General features: G+C 40.8%; 1 long non-coding RNA gene across 1 annotated transcript; it reads left to right on the forward strand.

The window, feature by feature from the left end:
- Positions 1-11,804: 11,804 nt before the first annotated feature.
- On the forward strand, positions 11,805-19,602 carry LOC132822942 (uncharacterized). The gene is made up of 3 exons (XR_009645483.1): positions 11,805-11,855; positions 17,997-18,071; positions 18,763-19,602. It is a non-coding gene; the product is annotated as an uncharacterized LOC132822942 (long non-coding RNA).
- Positions 19,603-23,439: the final 3,837 nt, after the last annotated feature.

Consider the following 23,439-nt stretch of genomic DNA (forward strand, 5'->3'; position numbering starts at 1 on the left):
CCCTCCACATTTCTGATGAAGGGCTTATGCCCAAGACATCTTCTGCTCCTCAGATGCTGCCTGACCTGCTGTGCTTTACCAGCACCACATGTTTTGACTCTAACCCTCCAGCATCTGCAGTCCTCGCTTTCTCCTACTTCTTCCTGTGCACAGACTGTAATGCTGCTGGCAGGACAATGAAAATACCGACATGCTCCCAAGTGCAGCATTAAGTGGGGAAATGTATTGTGAGTGGATCACGGCTATATAATGAGAATGTAGTTGAGATTGGTGCATTTCAAATGCTAACCTAGATGTATGCAGTCACAGTCTAAATATGTCTTACCTGAAACATTGGGTCCTGCTATTTAAGATGGAGTCCTGGAGGAGCAAGGATAAATTGAAGCCACCAGGTACTTGCTCTGACTTTCATGTCAGGAAGTGTCCCAACTAGTTTCTATTTAGCATGTGGAAGAATAGGAAACAGCATATCAATAGGTGTGATTAGGTACTAATGACATGCAAATAGGCCTCTCGCCACTTCTGTGAGATTCTTGTCTCACTGATCAAAACCTGCTTGCAAAATTGGAATTTATTTCTCATTGGAGGAGAAAGTGAGGTCTGCAGATGCTGGAGATCAGAGCTGAAAATGTGTTGCTGGAAAAACGCAGCAGGTCAGGCAGCATTCAAGGAACAGGAGATCCGACATTTCAGGATTCCTGAAGAAGGGCTTATGCCTGAAACGTCGAATCTCCTGTTCCTTGGATGCTGCCTGACCTGCTGCGCTTTTCCAGCAACACATTTTCAGCATTTATTTCTCACTGTCAAGAATATACTTTCTTCAATTTTGTCATTTTTCCAGTTGACTCACCATTGCTCACCTCAGTTAGGGGCTGGGAAAATTCAGCCCACAGTTTTGCTGCTAATGCTCCCAGGAAGTCCTTTGAGATGTTTTTACTACAGTAACTGTGCCACGTAAATGGAAGTTATTGTTGTTGATATCTATCCTGAATGCAATGCTTTTCAAAATTAAGGTTATTTTCCTGCAAAGCAGCAGGTTTGCTTACTTAAATGTTGTGTTAAAAAGGAGGAACCGAAAGCATCAATCTTAGAATTAGATATAAATATGCAGGAATCAGAGCAGTGCATACCTACATGTTGCTGTGTAACTCCATCGTGGATTTTCATGAAGTATTTATTTGTGCAATGTGAATACAAACTAAAATGCAGGAAAACTACATTTTCCTATCAACAAGATGGTGCTGTCTGTGATTTGGAAATTTGACCCATTCTATCAAGCAAAGCTACAGTAATCATTGTTTAGCAGCTTACAAACAGGATATTAACCTCTTGACTCTTACAAGAAACAAGTTGTCTGCTTATCCATGTGTACTGGTCAGAGAGTTCACATCTATCTCTTAAATTGCAACCAATAAAAACTTACTTCCCTGGGGAAAAAATGTATCATTCTCTATCCTTCAAGTTAGCTTTTAAACAAACATTATTGCCAGTGTGCTGGAATACATACTTCAATGTATCTCTCAGCATAAGGTGTCTTATTTACCACTTTTCTTGGTCTCTAGCACACATGGTTTGTCTTTATCCTAGTCTAAGGCTCCCTCACTCTCTTCAGTTCTGTAAAATTCTACATGTATTTGCAACTGTATACTTACAGGTTACTGAATACAGCCCTCTATGTCTCAGTCATTCTCTTTACATGTTCCTTCCTGATCTCTACTTCTGTCAGTTCTGTTCAGCTCTGCTCTGCTGGTGTTAGGTTGACATGATCATTTACATCTTAATAATTTGCGTATTCCATTGTACTACACTGTCCTCTAGTTTTCCATTCACTTTCCCTGAAGAGCACATGTAACTTATCAATTGTGATGCAGTCAAGCATAAGATCTAGACTGATCCTTCAGTGCAGTATTGCAGGAGAACTGCACTGTCAAACTGTCATCTTTCAGTTGAGAGTCTGCCCTGTTAAGGGGGACATAAAAGATTCCAAGTCATTATTTAAAAAAAATGAAAAATTCTCCTTCATGTCCTGGCAATATTTATCTCTCAACCAACACCTAAAAACTAATTGTGGGCGGCACGGTGGCACAGTGGTTAGCACTGCTGCCTCACAGCACCTGTAGACCCGGGTTCAATTCCCGACTCAGGCGACTGACTGTGTGGAGTTTGCACATTCTCCCCGTGTCTGCGTGGGTTTCCTCCGGGTGCTCCGGTTTCCTCCCACAGTCACAAAGATGTGCGGGTCAGGTGAATTGGCCAAGCTAAATTGCCCGTAGTGTTAGGTAAGGGGTAAATGTAGGGGTATGGGTGGGTTGCGCTTCGGCGGGTCAGTGTGGACTTGTTGGGCCGAAGGGCCTGTTTCCACACTGTAAGTCTAATCTAATCTAATCTAATTTAAGGTGGGCACACGTGGAAGACATGCAGCAAAAAGCAGCTATTGATTCTCCAAGGCTGACCTTTATCCATTCCTTTGTCTACTCACATGTTGTTCTCTCTCTGGACTCCATCTCCACCTATATTTACTCCTCACCCCTCACTATCTGTAGCATATACCAACTTCTTTCAAACTAGTCAGTTCTGAAGAAGGGTCACAGGACCAGAAATGTTAACTCTGCTTTCTCTCGGCAGATGCTGCCAGAGGTTTTCCAGAAATTTTGTTTTTGTTGCTAAAAAAATGAAAATCTGTTCATGTATCTATTACATTATTGTTTTACTTTTTACTTTGTTGTCATGAAGTTGCTGTGTTTCCTCCATAGCAACAATGACTACACTCCTTTGATTGTAAAGTGCTGTGTGATGAGGCTGTGAAAGCAGTTTCCTCAGTGCAAATCTTTCTTCTTGAACGAACGGACTCACTCATCCTGAAATATGGATGAGGGAAATTTGCCACCTTTCCTAGATGGAAATAGGAAATGGGATAGTGTTGGGACAAGATGGAATGGATTGCACAACTCAGAATTGAATATAATTGCATGTTGGATGCAGAACTTTACTATTGTACTTCAGTGAGTCCAGTAGTGATGGCAACACTGCCGTACCTCATGCTAATTGTCGGCATGGGCAGTGAATGATAGCAACACACTTTGTAGGAAGATCACTGCAAATTCAGAGTCGGATCTCAGCAAGCATTCAAATGTTCCATTTTCAAGGAGGGAGATATCAATAGAGGATCAGGTTTGATTTTTCTCTCTCCTTAGCTCAAGAATGATGAAATCAGTTCCAATCCCTCCACAAGATTGTCATTTTGTTTCTTGAGCAAGGGTATGAACTTTTCAGTCAGTTGTGCAGAAGGGTCTAGTGATCTCTGGTCATGGTTTTTTCCATTCCTGATGACAGTTTAAATATGTCACCAACTCAAAGGAAATCTTAGTGTCCAACAACATGGCACATATAGCCGCTGACCCATTACATTTACTGATTCACGCACATCAAACCAAGAATTATAGGTATGTAACATGCTCACTTTCAATTTACATCTTCAGATCACAAAATATGATTATGATTGGGTGAAGATGGAAGTTAAGCTAAAGATAAAATTTTAAAATTAATCAAAATGTTTTGATCATTAAGATGTTTTATATTCCATACATATAAAATAAGCTTTGAAGGTCTTCTGAGAATGCTTGACAGGAGAAAAAAATTGTAGATTTTCATATAATTCATCATGGGTTAAATGTTTTATATATTTTTTACACTGAGAATAATAGTGTTGGAGTGGAAGCTGTCATCAATTCAGTTGTTTTCCATGGTTTGGAAGGACCTAAAAATTACACTCCTGGAGAATCTGACAGTAGCCTCCAGACATCTACATAATTTCTGGAATCCATATTTGTGCAGAATTATTGTTGTGTTCAAATCATTGTGTATTCTGACAGTTTTCCTATCAATATTATCACAAGATCTGGATCAATACATTCCACTACACAAGTAAGGGAGCTAATCAGTAAAAAGTACAATGCTTTTTGATATTTTTCTAGCTAAGGACAGGTTCTGAACTATATATATATTGGAGAATGAACGCTGCATGTATTATCCTTAACCTATTAATGACTCAAATATTTGAAATGTTCATCATAATTATATTTAAAGTCACTCAGAGCCCAAAGTTTACTGATGGTTAGTTTTGGGTTGCAGTTTGGGAAACCTGGGTATATGAGTTTCCTCAACATCATGGATTTTTAACTTCAGTGCTATTTGATTTTTTTTTAACATGTTCCCCATTTGACAGCCAGTCTGATTGTTAGGCTTGACTGCCTGACAGATACAGCCAAGTGCAGCACATGACTGCAGCCAAAGAGCACAAAGGCTCAGTTCAGTGTTGCATTTGGACTCAATCAATTGTTGCCTGTTGTCAAGGAAGGTCAGTAATTGTAGTGGGGTCTTAATTCACAAGAAGCAAGGATGTGGGATTTGTTGTCATGAGAGGTTTGGGAAGAAATTGCTTGGGGATGTAGGCATTGATGGTTGTGTGGTTACACTGGAAGTGTTTGTGGATTTCCTGGTGGAACCATTCCTCTGTCTCCTTACCCTTAAAGTCTGTCAGTGAATTTACCGAATGAACCTAGCCCTTCTCACCTTCTCTTGTTTGTATCTTTTCAAAGTGCAGGGAAATTCAGCCAACAGTGTTTAGTAATAGAAACCTTGATAAAATAAAGCTGGGAAGCCTCATTAAAAGATTTCAATTGCTGACAGACTTCCTGAAAGTGAGTTGGTTGCCAACCCTCACCTCACTGCTGGTAAAACTGGAATTGAACAGATTTGAAGGTGGTTGTTGGAAAATGTAACCTTTTTGGCTTCAATCCTGACCGAGAAACACATTTTATGCGAGTAAGGGATTGGAGATGGGTGGTGAGAGTTAAATATATCCTTGTGATTGCTGTTTTCGCAAGAGCCTATATTTAAGGTCATAATTTCATGTTCCAAGATGGGATTTTCTAAATAACACATACAATTAGTTTATGGAACATTACTATTTCCAGGTGTCATTGGAGCATCAACAAAATTACTGACAGGTGAAAAGTCAGTCTCAAGGTGACTTTTTTGAAAAGTCAGTTCCAGGGTGACTTGTGAAATAGTGAAAGCATCAATAGGTACAGACTAAGAATATTAATCCAGAAATTACCAATATTGGTGTCAGTAGATGAAAACACTGTCTTCATAGAACATTCCTCACTCTGTAACAGAGACAGCTTACCCATTATATGCGTCTAATCTCTGAATCAAATACACTCGTGCGTGTTTTGCATGCACCACTTGAATAATATGTGGATGTATAGCACTTTGATGTAATTTAGAGCAATCGTAAAATAATGGAAGGAGTGGGTCTGCAATCATGCATTCCCAGAAGTAAGTTCTGTTAGCAAACTACATAGCTTGTTGCATTCAGTATACAATATTGTCGCATTATTTTTCATGTGTGAATCCTGCAGGTCTAGCTCCCCAATCAAAGCTTTGAAATGCAGTATAATCAACAAGTTTTATTTAAAAGTCTTGCTCCATAATATCCAAACATATCCACCAACTGTGTTCAGATACTGTATTGTTTCATGTGAATGACATCCCAATTCAAACAGTGGTCTCAGAATAGTGACATATGATTGGAAAACTGACAATTTGTACCTGAAGATTGAAAATCAGTCTGCGTTCAAACATTTTGGGAGTAATTTCCAACTTTGTCAGGAGCACTTGTAATCTTTGCATAGGCTGTTTCCGTTAAGGCAACCAATTTCCAACACCATTTTCACATTGAGTGACAAAATGGAAATCTTAACTGTTGAAAAAATGTTGTTTAATAATAATGATCTTAGTCAGACATCATGAAATAATAACTTTAAATTACCCAAACAAAAATAAAGTAATCAAAGATGGCTCTCCCACTGTCTAAACAAGGGCATGTTCAATCAAATCAAGATTTAGAGCAAGGTTTTAAATTAGTCTTTATCATTTCAGAAAATGTGAGCATAACCAAAAGGCCTGCAATTATTTCCCATTCCTAATTCCCTTTGAAAAGTGATAATGAGCTGCATTTTGAAACCATTGCAGTCTATTTGGTGTTGAAACAATTGTAATGCTCTTAGAGAGGGATTTCTAAGTTTTTGACAAAGCAATGGTCATGGAACAGTGATATCGTTTCAAATCAGCATGGGGGTTTAGTTTGGAGGAAGCTTTCGAGGTAGGGAATTCCATATATCCACTGTTGCTGCTGTTCTTTTTAAGTGGTTGAGGTTTACTCTTTAGGAGCTGCAGTTGAAGGAGTCTGGATTTATAATTGGTTGCAGTACTATTTTACTTGGTTCACATTCTGCCACTTTGTGTTGGTGGTGGAGCAAGTAAATGTTTAAGGTGGTGGATGGATTGCTGGTCAAGTGAGCTGCTGTATTGAGCTTCCTGAGTGTTTTTGGAGATGAACTCATCCATGCAAGTGGAAAGTATTCTATCACTCCCATGACTTGTGCCTTGTTGATTATGAACAAGCTTCGCTATATCAAGTGTTCAGTTAAGATGCCATAGAATTCAATCTTTATCTGCCATATAAAGAATTTATGTAGATAGTCCAGTCCAGTTTTATTCTTGGTGAGGATGTTGATGCTGGGGTATTTAGCAATGGTAATGTTGTTGGATATCAAAGGGAGTTGGTTACATTCCATTTTATTGTTGATCATTGCTTGAAATTTGTTTGGTACAGATGTTATTTAGCAAGGACATAATTAAACAGAAGGACAAAATGAGCAATATTCCATTGACTGAAAATGTGTTGCTGGAAAAGTGCAGCAGGTCAGGCAGCATCCAAAGAGCAGGAGAATCGACGTTTCGGGCATGAGCCCTTCTTCAGCCCTTCCTGAAGAAGGGCTCATGCCCGAAACTTCGATTCTCCTGCTCTTTGGATGCTGCCTGAGCTGCTGTGCTTTTCCAGCAACACATTTTCAGCTCTGATCTCCAGCATCTGCAGTCCTCACTTTCTCCTTGAATATTCCATTGACAGCATGTTAAATGCCCCACCATATATTCAGTTCAATTGACATTAATGGAATTGGAAGTTGCACCTATAACAGGTAGCCAGTGCAATGCCACATAAGATAAATTTCAATAAAATGTGTATAACAAGTAACCATACAAGTAAGTTATTAATTGTACCAATCTTTGAATCACCTTTTTTTTAAAAGAGTGAAATCAACACCAATAATTGAAAAACACAGTAAAGGAACAATGACTGATAGTAATTGTGGTTTATCACAGGTTTATGTCCCAAAATATGAACAAATATGAATTAGGTGCCTGATTGACATCTTTACCTTCACATGGCTACAAGCAACAGGAGTTAAAACAGCTCCTGTGTTTTAATTTGTTTATCACGGAAACTTTTCAACATGTGGAGCCGCAACAAGGAGACAACCTTTTCACTGAGACCAGTGATAAACTGATACTCTACTTTTTTAACTACAACTCACTCCTCATATCTACCAAGCTTGTTATTTTTTATCTAAACATACCAGATTACCAAGTAACAAGATCTACCTAAATATATTAGATCATTGAGCAAGAGATTGGTTTAATTATTGTCAGTAATACCACAGGACTGAGGTTGTTCTAAACAAGATGATTTTTAGCAAAGCTAATAGATACACAAATACTTTGTTAGATGAGTTGCTATACAAGTATCCGCTTTGGGTGCAATCGTTAACCCAAAGCACAAGTCGTGCTTGTTTTCAGAATTTACATGCTTGTCCCAGCTTCTGTTCAAATTCACTTGAATATTGCCACTTATAAAATTTGTCTCCTATCAGCACAATCAGGCAATATTTTAGGAAGTCTCTTTTTTAAAAAAAAAGTTGTATTAAGTATATACTTCGATGTGGAAATCTCGAGGCCCAGTGATAGCTTCCCTACCTTTGGACCAGAATCTCCAATTTACATACAAGTATACAAACAAGAACAAGAGCAGACCAATTGGCTGTTCAAGTCTGCTCTGCTATTCAACAAGATCACGGCTGATCTGATTTTAACCTCAACTTTAAATTTCTGCATATCCCCAATAATCCTTCATCCCCATGGTAATCAAGAATCTATTCATCCCTGCCCTGAAAATATTTAAAGATCCTGCATTCTGAAGGGAATTCCAGGATTTCAGAACCCTCTGACAGGAAAAAAAAGTTTTCTCATCTCTGTCATAAATGGGAAACCCATTATTTTTAAACTGTGACCCCTAGTTCTAGATTATAGATTAAAATCCTCCCATTTGATGGCCACTGTAAAGATGACATTTCATGGCCAATCAGGTTGATGATCAATCTGTAACTGCTGGCTGGCACACACTAATGTTCAGAAGAAAGAGCACCAGCACTGAGTAGTAACTTTGGCACAAAAGCCTCACCATGTCATTCTTGCCCGGAGTAGGCATTACCCTAATTCTGAGCAATCCCCAAGTGCACATATGCCATGATACATTTAAGAATTGGAGCCTGTCTTAATTTTGTTAATACATCTGAAAATGATACCTTGGAAAAAAAAACCGAATAGCAGATCATCATTGAAATAACTGCACAGAGGCTGGTATCCCATCACCAAGTCATCCTGTATTTACAAGTTTTCGATACACAGATTTTGAGCGGCCAGCTCAGAGTCAGTCCCTAGAGTAAGGAGCCTCTCTGAGACTCCTGTTTATATTTGTCAGCCAGGGCTTGCTGATTGGCACAGTTAACAGCCCCAGTCAGGGAACTCCTACTCAGCAAGATCCACCTGGTCAACCTTGTTCCAATCACTACAACTATCTTTGAGTAACCCAATTTTAATTCATTAAAGATGATTTTAAATAATCTATATTTAATCATTTATTAGTTTTGCTGGTGTATGGAGTTTTGACTCAATTAAACAATTTGTAATATTTACAAGCTTTAAAAGTGCTTATCGGTAACCTTGTACTTAAAATAAATTAAGAGCCCACTTTGTAGAGCCTTGTAAGTGTGGAGTCAGCAGAAAGATCCTATGACCAGTCAGAGCAGACAGGAACAAAGCAGAGAATGAAGTAGGACTGACCAATTAAACTGCATTTATTTCGATGCAAGACACCTGACAGGTAAGGCTGATGAACTCAGCATAATTGGGAACATGGGGCTGGGATATCATAGTGATTAAAGAGTGGCTCAGGAATGGACAGGACTAGCAGCTTAATGTTCCAAGGTAGAGATGCTAAGGGAAGGATAGAAAGGGTGGCTAGAGAGGAGGGGAGTGGGATAATATTATGGTTGTACTTAGGGATAATATTCTTGGGAATATATCCAGGGAAGTTATTTAGGTATGACTGAGAAATAAGAAAGGACTGATCACGTTATTGGGATTGTACTATAGGTACCCCCAATAATCAGCAGGAATTTGAGAAACAAAATTGTAAAGAGATCTCAGTTATCTGAAAGAATAATAGGGTGGTTTTGGTAGAGGATTTTAACTTTCCAAACATAGACTGGAACTGCGTAGTGTTAAGGGCTTAAATGGTGAGGAATTTGTTAAATAAGTACCGTTACATTTTCTGATTCAATATGTGGTTGTACCTACCAGGGAAGGTGCAAAACTTGACCTACTCTTGGGAAATAAGGCAGGGCAGGTGACTGAGGTGTCAGTGGGGGAGCACTCTGTGGCCAGTCACCATAATTCTATTAGTTTTAAGATAGTGATGAAAGAATAGACCGGATCTAAAAGTTAAAATTCTAAATTGGAGGAAGGTGAATTTTGATGATATTAGGCAAGAACTTCCAAAGGTTGTTTGGGGACAAATGGTTACAGGTAAAGAGACAGCTGGAAAATGGGAAGCCTTCAAAAATCAGATATCGAGAGTTCAGAGACAGAATGTTCCTGTTAGGATGAAGGGCAAGGCTGGTAGGTGTAGGGAATGCTGGATGACTAGAGAAATAGAAATTCTGGTCAAGAATAAGAAGGAAGCATATGTCAGGTATGGATAGCAGGGATCGAATGAATCCCTGGAAGAGTATAAAGGCAGTAGGATTGCACCTTTTAAGAGGGAAATTGGGAGGGTAAAAAGAGGACATGAGATAGTTTTGGCAGAAGGGTTATGGAGAATCCAAAGGGACTCTACAAATACATTAAGAGCAAAAGGGTAGCAAGGGAGAAAATGTGACCCCTTAAAGATCAACAAGGCCACCTACTTGTGGATCTGCTAGAGATGGAAGCGATACTAAACAAATATTTTGCACCAATGTTTACTGTGGTGAAGGCATGGAAGATATAGAATGTGGGGAAGTAGATAGTGACATCTAGAAAGATTCCATATTACAGAGGAGGAGTTGCTGAGCATCTTGAAACACATAAAAGTGGATATTTATATCATTGATAGTCACAGGTGAGGTGCTGCAAGACAGCTAACATGGTGCCATTATTTAAGAAAGATGGTAGGGAAAGGCTAAGGGACTATAGACTGTTGAGCCTGACATCAGTGGTGGGCAAGTTGTTGGAGGGATTTCTAAGCGACAGGATCTACATGTATTTGGAAAGACAAAGACTGATTGGGGTTAGTCAGCATAGTTTTGTACATGGGAAGTCATGTCTCACTATCCCGATTGAGTTTTTTGAAGAAGTAATGAAGAGGATTGATGAAGGCAGAGCTGTGGATGTGATCAATATGGACTTCAGTAAGGTGTTTAACAAGGTTCCTCATAGTAGATTGGTCAGCAAGGTTAGATCACGTAGCATACAGGAAGAGCAAACATTTGGATAATGAACTGGCTTGAAGGTAGAAGACAGATGTTGGTGGATTGCTTTTCCGACTAGTGGTATGTAACCACGGTGTGCCCCAATGATCGATGCTAGGTCCACTGCTTTTTGTCATTTATATAAATGATTTGGATGTGAACATAGGAGGTATGATTAGGAGCTTTGCAGATGACCTCAAAATTAGAGGTATAGTGGACTGCAAAGAAGGTTACCTCAGATTACAACAGGATCTTGATCAGATGGGCCAATAGGCCAAGGAGTGGCAGATGGAGTTTAATTTAGATAAATGTGAGGTGCTTCATTTTGGAAAGATAAACTTATACACTTAATGGTATGGTCCTAGGGAGTGTTGCTGAACAAAGAGAGCTTGGAGTGTGCAAGTTCTTAGTTCCTTGAAAGTGGAGTCCCAAGTAAACAGGATAGTGAAGAAAGTGTTTGGTAAGCTTGGTCAGCGCATTGAATATAAGAGTTAGGAGGTCATGTTACAGATGTACAGGACATTGGTTAAGCCACTTAGGGAATATTGTGTGCAGTTCTGATCTCTCTCCTATTGGAAGAATGTTGTAAAACTTGAAAGGGTTCAGAAAAGATTTATAATGTTGCCAGGGTTGGTAGTCTTGAGCTATAGAGAAAGGCTGAATATTTGCCTGGAGTGTTGGAGAGGGCTGATTGCATGGATAGCATGAAAAATCAAAGCCTTTTTCCTGAGGTGGGGAGTCCAAAACTAGAGAGCACAAGTCTAAGATGAGAGGGGAATGACTTAAAAGGGACCTAAGGGCCAGAGGGTGGTGCATGTATGGAATGACCTGCCAGAGGAAGTGGTGGAGGTGTCTATCTATTATAGCCTTCCTTAATCTCGAAGACCTTCACTGACTCCATTCTTTATTCATTCATGAAGTGTGACACATTTCTAATTGGTCTTGAGAAGCTTCTGGTGATATCTTGACCCCCTGCAGTCTCTGTCCTGCATGTATACTCACAATATTCTGGTTCTGTTTAGCTTTTTTCTCATAAATGTTTTTTCTAGTACTGGTATTATTCTTGAGTGTCTCTTTTTCACCTTATTAAATATCATTTACAGAATATGGAGTCCAGAACCCATTTGGTACCAAAGCAAAGCTCTACAAAAACTTAACGTAAGTTTTCTGGTTTTCAGTTGTTTCTGTTCTCAAAATGAATCTCAGCAATTGACTTTCTTTTTATAGACTTACTGACCTGCATTGCTACTGTACCATACAAGCCCATGGGAAACATGTACCGAACAGGCAATTTCAAAAGGAATTTAGGGAAATATGGCTGCATAGATATAAACATAATTGGATTGTAGAGTGTAACATTCGAAGAATTATTATCATACAAGAATGTAGGTTAGACCACTCTATATTTATCATGTGACTAAATTGTCATAAAGTCATAGAGGTGTACAGCATGGAAGCAGACCCTTCGGTCCAACCCATCCATGCCGACCAGATATCCCAACCCAATCTAGTCCCACCTGCCAGCACCCGGCCCATATCCCTCCAAACCCTTCCTATTCATATAGCCATCCAAATGCCTCTTAAATGTTGCAATTGTACCAGCCTCAACCACATCCTCTGGCAGCTCATTCCATACACGTACCACCCTCTGTGTGAAAAAGTTGCCCCTTAGGTATCTTTTATATCTTTCCCCTCTCACCCTAAACCTATGCCCTCTAGTTCTGGACTCCCCAACCCCAGGGAAAATACTTTGCCTATTTATCCTATCCATGCCCCTCATAATTTTGTAAACCTCGATAAGGTCACCCCCCAGCCTCTGCTCCAGGGAAAACAACCCCAGTCTGTTCAGCCTCCCCCTGTAGCTCAGATCCTCCAACCCTGGCAACATCCTGTAAACCTTTTCACAACATCTTTTTGATAGGAACGAGACCAGAATTGCACGCAATATTCCAACAGTGGCCTAACCAGTCGCAACATGACCTCACAACTCCTGTACTCAATATTCTGTCCAATAAAGGAAAGCATACCAAACGCCTTCCTCACTATCCTATCTACCTGCGACTCCACTTTCAAGGAGCTATGAAGCTGCACTCCAAGGTCTGTTTGTTCAGCAACACTCCCTAGGACCTTACCATGAAGTGTATAAGTTCTACTAAGATTTGCTTTCCCAAAATGCAGCACCGTGCATTTATCTGAATTAAACTCCATCTGCCACTTCTCAGCACAGTGGCCCACCTGGCCCAGATCCTGTTGTAATCTGAGGTAACCCTCTTCGCTGTCCACTACACCTCCAATTTTGGTGTCATCTGCAAACTTACTAACTGTACCTCTTATGCTCATATCCAAATCATTTATGTAAATGACAAAATGATTCAGGATTTGGAATTGAAAGAACAATATTGAAATTTATTGATGACCTTAAATTGGGTTGGATGGAAAACTGGGATGAAGATTCTGAGATGGAGCTTTGCCATTCATGACTGCCAGAATTGTGCAGACAGGTGGTAGGCACTTGTTAACAGAAAACAGAATCCCAAAACAATCAGAGGGAAATGGGTGTGGGTGGGTTACTCTTGGAAGGGTCGGTGTGGACATGTGGGGCTGAAGGACCTGTTTCCACACTGTAGGGAATCTAATCTAATCAATTAATACATTGGAACCACAGTTAGGAGAAGGACATGGAGGTTATAGAGATGTAAGCATTAACTGGGAAGAATTTAAATAAAGTAGAAGAGCAAAAGAATTGTGATATTTGGGTACACAGACCACTAAAGGGTTAATAAATATGACCATAAAAGACAATGGTAAGGTTTATAAAGACATGTATTCAAGCCAAAGGATTTTTGGATATGAGTATATGAAAGCTTTAAAAATAAATCAAAAGGTATAGTGAATATTAATTATGATGTTACCAGCAGTTGTGGAGAGAAACGTGTGAATTCAGAAGCCTATTGCTGCAACTAGACTTAAGTAGTGACAAAGTTGAACCTACAAGATTATGAAGGGATGATATGATAAGTAGTAATGATTGGAAAAATGGTATAATCATAAATTTCAAACAATTGCAAAGAAAAAATGCTGTACAATATACAGAGCACAAATAAAATGAAGAATTTACTGCTGGTAAGAAAATGTCTCTTTATTTGGATGACGTGGAAAAAGCCCCCTGGTGTATATACAAGGATTAATATTCCTATGTTTGATGCCTTACACAGAAATGTTTCTGGGGTGCTTGAATGTTTGAATATAACCAAACAACATTTCAAGGCACAATCCATGGTCTCCAACCTCATATACCTTTGACCATGGCATTGGGATCTGGCATCTGCTAACCCATCATGACCATCCTGGCACTTCAGTGATACCTTTGCAGTCTATTCACAAAACACAGACTCACATTGTAGGGCGCACCAGCAACTATCATAAAAATCTGCTGCATAAGAACATAAGATATAGGAGCAGAAATTGGGCCATTCAGCCCATCGAGTCTCATTCACCATTCAATCATAGCTGGATAGTTTCTCAATTCCATTCTCCAGCTTTTGCCCTGTAACCCTTGATCCCTTGATATTCAAGAACCTATCTATCTCAGTCTTAAAAATACTCATTGACCTGGCCTCCAAAGCCTTCTGTGACAATGAATTCCATCGATTCACCACTTCTGGATAAAGAAGTTTCTCCTTATCTCCATTCTAAAAGGTCTTCTCTTTACTTTCAGGCTATGCTCTCAGGTACTAGTGTCTCCCACCAATAGAAACCACTTCCCAACATCTACACTATCCAGGCCTTCAGTATTGTATAAGTTTCAATTAGATTTCACCCCCCCAACCTCTAAACTCCATCAAGTATTAACCTAGAGTCCTCGAACGTTCCTCTTACATTAGGCTTTTCATTTCTGGGACCATTCCTGTGAACTTCTTCTGAATGCTCTAGGGCCAGTACACCCTTCCTGAGATGTGGGGCTCAAAACTGCGCACAATATTCTAAACATAGTCTGACCAGAGCCTTTTAGAGCCTCAGAGGCATATCCCTGCTTTTATATTCAAGTCCTTTCAAAATAAATGCCATCATTGCATTTGTCTTCCTAACTACTAACTCAACCTGCAAGATTACCGTGAGAGAATCCTGGACTAGAACTCCCAAGTCTCTTTACACTTCGGACTTCTGAATTTTCTCTGCATATAGAAAATAGTCTATGCTTCTATTCTTCCTACCAAAATGACCTCACATTTTTCCACATTGTACTCCATCTGCCACTTCTTTGCCCAATCTCCTCACCTGTCTAAATCCTTCTGCAGCATCCCTACCTCCTCAATGCTACCTGTCCCTCTACATCTCTTTTTGTATTGTCTACAAGCTTAGCCAGAATGCCCTCATCAAGATCATTAATGTATAAAGTGGAAAGCTATGGTCCCAGTACTGAGTCTTGGTGAACACCACTCATCACCAGCTGCCATTCTGAGAGAAACCCTTTTATCCCCACTCTCTGCATTCTGCCAGATAGACAAGCTTCTATCCAATGTTGCAGGGACACTACATGTGTAGGCAGGCACCCACTATAGATTGGTTTAGGGCTGCATCTGAGGGTTGCTTGGTTGCTGTCTCTTAGGACCTGACTGAATGATCACAGCACCCATGACTAGCCTTGACTTATCCCATGTCCATCTCCTCACCTTCAGTGGGCACTGAGAACAGGATACAACTGTCTGAGAGTGTTCAGACAGGATATAGCTATGGACAGTGAAGTCTATGGTGTGGTGGTTAAACAGCAATGATCATGAAAGAAGGGAGGAACCATGACAGCTATGTGCCATGGGCAGTGTGGACCTGCCGCTGTTGTGCCATAATTTCGCTAGCAAAGGGTAATGCAAATTTCTTAACATTTGTCCAGGTGCAAAGCAGGCTTTCAAAGATGGAGTGAGTGCAAGGGATGCTGGAGTAGTGAGTCATTCTGGTGCTGGAAGAGCACAGCAGTTCAGGCAGCATCCAAGGAGCAGTGCAATCGATGTTTCGGGCAAAAGCCCTTCATCAGGAATAAAGGCAGAGAGCCTGAAGCATGGAGAGATAAGCTAGTGGAGGGTGGGGTGGGGAGAAAGGAGCATAGAGTACAATAGGTGAGTGGGGGAGGGGATGAAGGTGATAGGTCAGGGAGGAGAGGGTGGAGTGGATAGGTGGAAAAGAGAGAGGTAGGTAGGACAAGTCCGGACAAGTCATGGGGACAGTGCTAAGCTGGAAGTTTGGAACTAGGGTGAGGTGGGGGAAGGGAAAATGAGGAAACTGAAGTCCACATTGATGCCCTGGGGTTGAAGTGTTCCGAGGCGGAAGATGAGGCGTTCTTCCTTCAGGCGTCTGGTGAGGGAGTGGCGGTGAAGGAGGCCCAGGAACTCCATGTCCTCGGCAGAGTGGGAGGAGGAGTTGAAATGTTGGGCCTTGGGGCGGTGTGGTTGATTGATGCGGGTGTCCCGGAGATGTTCCCTAAAACACTCTGCTAGGATGCGTCCAGTCTCCGAAATGTAGAGGAGACCGCATCGGGAGCAACGGATACAATAAATGATATTAGTGGATGTGCAGGTAAAACTTTGGATGTGGAAGGCTCCATTAGGGCCTTGGATAGAGGTGAGGGAGGTGGTGTGGGCGCAGGTTTTACAGTTCCTGCAGTGGCAGGGGAAAGTGCCAGGATGGGATGGTGGGTTGTAGGGGGGTGTGGACCTGACCAGGTAGTCACAAAGGGAACGGTTTTTGCGGAAGGCGGAAAGAGGTGGGGAGGGAAATACATCCCTGGTGGTGGGGTCTTTTTGGAGGTGGCGGAAATGTCAGTGTAAATGATTTGGTTTATGTGAAGGTTGGTAGGGTGGAAGGTGAGTACCAGGGGCGTTCTGTCCTTGTTACGGTTGGAGGGGTGGCTTATCTCTCCATGTTTCAGGCTCTCTGCCTTTATTCCTGATGAAGGGCTTTTGCCCAAAACATCGATTTCGCTACTCCTTGAATGCTGCCTGAACTGCTGTGCTCTTCCAGCACCACTAATCCAGAATGTGGAAAGGTTGGCAAAGTATGGCAAGAGATCTCATTAGGCCTCCTGCATAAAACCCTCCAAAAAACTTGATACAATGCAGACTTAACTAAAGAAGATAGATGCAGTGCATGGAGATATTGACATTGAAATTTAAGGCATTGTCCAACTCGACTTAAAATTGCAAAGGAATTAAGGACACTTCAAAAATTTTATTTTTGAGTTGACCAAGATTTTCTTTTAAATTATATTCAGAAATTCTGTGCTGTGTTTGCATCCTATTAATTCTTCCATTTAGCTATAAGAATAGAAATAAATTATATCAGAAGTAAAATTGTAAGAGTTGCGGGATTCTATTCACAGCAATCTTAAATCTTCAAATCCTCCTCACTTCTTTTCCTCAGTCAGTAGTTCATTATAATTTGACCCATTGTATAGCCTTTAGAATTATTTTATTTAATAGTAGGATTTAAGAGAGTATTTGTTTCTTTGGATTAGTCTCAATGGTTTAAGCTCTATTTGTTAAAACAGGATATTCTAAGCAGTTTGTGTAAGCTTTTCTGTTTTAAAACATTCAGTGAGGTTTATCATTTGTTTTGACCCTTGAATTACAGGAAAACAAATTGATGACTCAGTCAATGAGTTGCTATGCTAAATGGGTTTCATTTATTTAAAAAGACAACTGCAAATTTATAATAGGCACAGATTTAAAATTGTCATGGAGAATTATTGCATATTTATCTCGTCAATTGTCTTCAATGTTAAAATTCACTTATTGGAAGAAAGCTCAATTCATCAGGGCTTTTGTTTACTACTAGATTTATTGAATCACTAGTATTGAAGTTTTGCAGAGAACATTTGTTAAAAGAAAAGCAAATATCTCCTGGTTAATTCCCATAAATGCCAGGCAGCTCCTTGGTAACCTGTAAATACTGACAACTTTATCAATCTATGAATACTGACAGAATTGCATAGACATGGAAATAACACTAGCTGTTTACAAAACAGGTTATAACTTAAAAAGAATAAAGAGATAATAAATATATTTCTCACAAATAAACAATCCAAACTGTTGTAATTGCTTTTAATTACTATCATCATTTCACGCTTTCTCATTGCTTCATGATACTGCAATTGATCATACCTGCATTTGAATGCAATCCAAATAAAACATGCACTTCAATCTGCTGCAATACAACACAATGTAAGGACTCCACCCATTGAAATGATACCACTTTGAAAATAGCTGACTGATTGTAAAACGCTAACTATTCTACATTTTCTTACAGATTACTAACAACTATGAACCATGTGTTGCAGACTGACCCAAGCATATAGTGCTCAGTTTGTCCTAACTTGTGTCTGTAAGTATATTCAGAGTTTATCTTTACTTCCAAACACTGTCATGTATCCACTAAGATTATAATCATGGAAAATTAGTCTAAATAGTCCCATCTAGTAAGTTAGACTGTTCAGGAAGTTTTGAATTTCAGTTTCATCCTGAACCGTGGTTAAATGGTGTCCTGACATAAATGCCAAACTGTCAGCTAGTCTGTCGATAGATCATCAAAACATACTCCTGAGAGTTGAATCTTTACAAAAATTGGCAAAATGTCAATTTTAGCAAATTTCATGGAAAGTTTCTCTCCCTGATGCCTAGAGAGTTTTCTTGTGCTATCATCCTAAATTTGCCCAAGTAATTAGGGCGGCACGGTGGCACAGTGGTTAGCACTGCTGCCTCACAGCTCCAGAGACCCGGGTTCAATTCCCGACTCAGGCGACTGACTGTGTGGAGTTTGCACGTTCTCCCCGTGTCTGCGTGGGTTTCCTCCGGGTGCTCCGGTTTCCTCCCACAGTCCAAAGATGTGCAGGTCAGGTGAATTGGCCATGCTAAATTGCCCGTAGTGTTAGGTAAGGGGTAAATGTAGGGGTATGGGTGGGTTGCGCTTCGGCGAGTCGGTGTGGACTTGTTGGGTCGAAGGGCCTGTTTCCACACTGTAAGTCTAATCTAATTGTAACTTGCCACTATAATGTTCCACTTTCTTCTTCTCCCAGTTTCCAGAGGCAGACATTGTCACTACTGTCTGGAATCCTGGCATTGGCACCATCTTTTAAGACCAGCTACACCACCAGTCAGCATTGGCAGTCCATTGTTGTTCTTCATCGTGCACTTAGTTGGACAGCAACCACAAACCAATGTGTCTCAGGACACAAAACTGGCACAGTTGACCTTCCTTGCACATGTAAATGCACATTTGTACACCCATCACTGTTTAAGCACTGAGCCACATAGCTTGTCTGTCCTAAATTCCATCCAATTTTACAAGCCTGTCTAAGTCAGTGCTACCCTTCCCCCAATGCCCAGTGTCATCACTTAATATTGGACCACCATCACTTAATCATAAAACCCCTGCAATGCAGAAGTAGCCATTCAGCCCATTGAGTCGGCACTGACTCACTGAAGAGCACCTCATCTGGACCCATCCCCCACCTTATCCCCAAAACCCACATTTACCATGGCTAAACTACCTATCCTGTCCATCACTGGACACCAAGGGGGAATTTCTCACGACCAATTCACCTAACTTGCACATATTTGGACTGAGAGGAAACTGGAACACTTGGCAGAAATCCATGAAGACACAGGGAAAATGTGCAAACTCCAAACAGACAGTCAACTGAGGCTGGAATTGAACCCTGATTCCTGGTGCTATGAGGTAGCATTGCCAACCACATACTGGAAAACCTTCAAAGCATTCACTACTATACAGCAACACTATGGTGAACAAAAAAACTAACAGAAGCTGAATTTGCCCCTCAAAACAGAAACGGGATTTTGAGCAGCAACAAATTCACAGTCAATGAATGATCTCTGTACACAGCTCTCATCTACTGGAACTGGGTGTCAAATAGGTCCTGTCTAGTTTGTAGCAATCAATGCTGCTGCACTCTGTCATGCAGAAGGTGATGTTCCTCCTGCTCAATGTCCTCAGCTCCTCCCTTAGCTCTCATTCTCCCAACTCTTTAGCATCCATCACATCCCTGCTTTGCCTGCTCCAGTTGTGCAGAGCAAGGTGCACTAGAATTATGTGGTACACTCTGTCAGGACTATACTGTAAAGTCCCCAAACCTGAACCAAACAACAGAACCTCACCTTCAGGAGGCCTGTTATCGCTCCACCATGGCAAGGGTGAAAGAATGAGCTGTACTGTCTCTAAATCCGGCCTCAGTCAGGGGATTGCATAATGGAGTCATCAGCTGTGGTTGCAGAGGATAAACCTTGCCTCACAGTATCCATGCTTGTAAGGAATTATCCTCAAAATGAAGCAGGAAGAGGAGAGTTCTCTGAACCCCAGCCATACAGTTTAGTCATATTCACTACTGTGATCCATAATCCCTTTGTGTAGGTCTTGGAAGTGATGACCATCAATAACTCCTCCCCACAATACTCCAAGTCCTCTCATGCCCTGTTGTCTCCCTTTCAATATCTCAAAACTCCCCCATCATCATCCATGTTCCCTCTGCATCTCAGGTTGCTGCTTTTAACCACCAGAGTTGAGTTCCCCAATTTCCCCAACTCAGCGATGTCGCCTGATTACCCCCTCTTGACTTTCATTTCACTGGCTGAAGAACTGACTGTGGTCCATTTTCCTGACAGACTTGGATGAATGTTCTACTGATGACTGACCAGACACCTGACTGATCTATGTGCAGCTCCCAACTGATTTATTGTGGCTGCCTTGCTGGTTGCATTGGACCTTCAGGCTCCTGAACTTTAGTAAAATGGACCCACCAACTATGTCCACCCCAAACAGCCAACTGACTGTGTCAAAAGCCCTAGACTGAGATTGAACAATGCTGTTGACTTACTGTAACAGGACCCCTTGTCTGTTGGTGGCCTCCTTTGACTTGTTTTGGATTACTTCCTTTATACTTTGAGGTATGGTCACTTTGTTGAAGCCCATACAGTGTTTTTGCTGTATATATTGCTCTTGCATTACGTAGATGTGAGATTGATATAGCACAGCGTTGTATAGCAACATGTCCACCCCACTTGACTGATGATTACTTCTTGGATTGCCTGGCTTTGCGTTTGCACTAAGCAGCACAGGAACACAGGTGTACTGTGAGCTTTGTGCGTGTGGCTAAGGGAGGAAAGGTATGGCAGGAATCCTGTGAGCATCAAAGTAGAGAACTAAGTGAGCAAATAAGCAGTCCTAAGACTATAGTCAAACCTGTGAGCTGGGCGGTTGTCCATGCAGAGTATTCAATGAAAGGTTCCAGCGTGCTACAAAGTGCAACATTACAATACAATACCATACAGTAAGTGGCTTAAAGACATGCCAAGATGATGTGGTGAGGCTAGTACATGTCAGATGCAAAGGTCCATGGACAGAGTGCATGTTGTTGCTGCTTATGGAGTGTGCTCGAAGATGTTGGTGTCAGCTCTCCCAGCAGGAAGAATGGATCAGCAAAAGGCAAGTTGGGGTCACCAGGAAATAGTTTTGACTTTCGTCTTGGGAACTGTCATCATCTAGTTTCTATCCATTGGCTGGGAGAATGTCAGTCAGGAGAAATTAGCTAATGAGAGATATTAATGCAGAATAGTGCATGCAGATGAACCTCTCACAGCTCATTTGTAAGGTTGTTGTTATGCCATCCAACACTTGATTGTAAAAAGGCATTTACTTTTCTCTCTATGTCAAGCAGCTTCTCGCTGGCTATCACGTGACTTTTTCCAACTTTTTAACCAAGACCACTTCATTCATGAACTGGGAGTATGTTCCTGAGTTATATTTCTGTCTGTGCAATATTGCATGTCCAAGACCAATTTGCGTAAATGCATATTATAATTATAATTCAGGTATGATCTGGTATTAATTAAATTGCCATGTGTTTCATGGCTTTGGCTTAATTTTGCAACATACAGCATCAAATATAAGACCTTAACACATACTGCAATTACAGTACTTTGTTGTATTTACAATCTGAATTTTGAAGCCAAATAAAACTTTTCAGTTATTAACGCTTATTGAATATTTAGTTTGAAACTTACACAAACTTTTGATACAAAGCTTTAATTAAGGGAACTGTTTTCTACTTTACACAGGATGGACATGACATCCAGTTTCTTTGAAACTATGCAGAGATAATTCTACAAGACAGTCTGAACTGAGTAAAACGAAGTTCAAATTGATTACAAGGGATTTAGTAGCTCATACATTTTACATAAAGCCTATAGTGCCCCTTAGTGGAATGGTTCAGAAACTGTTCAGAACTAAGCAATTTTATACAATTTGCTTTTTTAGAATGGAGCTGTGTTTCAACTAACTTGAAATGAAAGGAGTTGAATGTGCATAATAGCAAAGGAGATGATAGCAGGTAAAAATCAGGCATGATATATGGAGGGAAAGAGGAGAAACTGGGAGTGATACTTTGGTCAAAGAACCAAAGTGCTAGCATTAACAGAGAGTGAGTATTGTGAGGGTCATTAATGCTGCTTCTTTATTAAAACGACCATAATGTTGTCCTGATCAGGGTCTGTAATACTGCTTGCCAGAATACCTAGCAGGGGATTTAGAATCCTAGAATCCCTACAATGTGTAAATTGGTCATTTGGCCCACACTGAACACTGTCCCACCAGACCCATTCCCTTACCCTATTACTCTACATTTCCCCTGACAAATGCATCTGACCTACACATCCCTGAACACTATGGGAAATGTAACTTGGCCAATTCACCTAACCTGCACAACTTTGGATTGTGGGAGGAAACCAGAGCACACCTACACCGACACGAGGAGAATGTGCAAACACCAAGGCTAGAATTGAACCTGGGTCCCTTTGTACTGTGAGGCAGCAGTGCTAACCACTGAGCCACCAAACTGCCCAAGTGCAGATCATCCAGTTTGTACTGGTCCTATCTCTCCTAGAATCAGTTCCAATGTACCAGGAATTTGAATCTCTCCCTCTTGCACCACCCTTGGAGCCACGTATACACCTTAGCTACCCTGCAACTCCTACTCAGATTAGCATGTGGCAGTGGTAGCAATCCCGAAATTATTCCTTTTTGAGGTACTACTTTTTAGTTCAACTCCTAATTTCCTAAATTCAGCTTGTAGGACCTAATTCTATTCCTTCCCTTAGATTACTGATGCCTATTTGCACCAACACAGCTGGCTGTTCCCCGTGTCCCTCCAGAATGTCCTACAGCCACACAGAGACATACTTAACCCTTGTACCAGAGAGGCAGCATACCATCTTGCACACTCATTTGCAGCCCAAGAAACACCTATCTGTTCCCCTTGCAACTGAATCCCCCTCTCACTCGGCTCTGTCACTCTTTTTCCTGCCCTCCTGTGCAGCATGCCACAAACTTGGCTGCTGCTGCCTTCCCCTGGTGAGCCATCTCTCCCAACATTATCAAAAATGATTCCCTTTTTTGGAGGGAGATGACCTCACTGGACTCCGTGTCCATTTTATCTGATGGATTGCAAAGCATTAGAAATGCATGATAATGATGACATTTTTTAATTCCTTTAACACAATCACATTGATCACAAGCATGATATTTTGGTAGCAATGAGAATTCTAGTTATTATTTAAACCTCAAAGAATTGCTAAAATTCCGCAAGACTATAAGACATAGGCCTATGGTTGATCTGATCACCTAAATTCCAATTTCCTACCCTTTTCCTAGAATCTCCGCCTCAAATATTTAATGATCCAAT

Source organism: Hemiscyllium ocellatum, chromosome 15 (genome assembly GCF_020745735.1).
Source record: "Hemiscyllium ocellatum isolate sHemOce1 chromosome 15, sHemOce1.pat.X.cur, whole genome shotgun sequence".
Taxonomy (NCBI): domain Eukaryota; kingdom Metazoa; phylum Chordata; class Chondrichthyes; order Orectolobiformes; family Hemiscylliidae; genus Hemiscyllium; species Hemiscyllium ocellatum.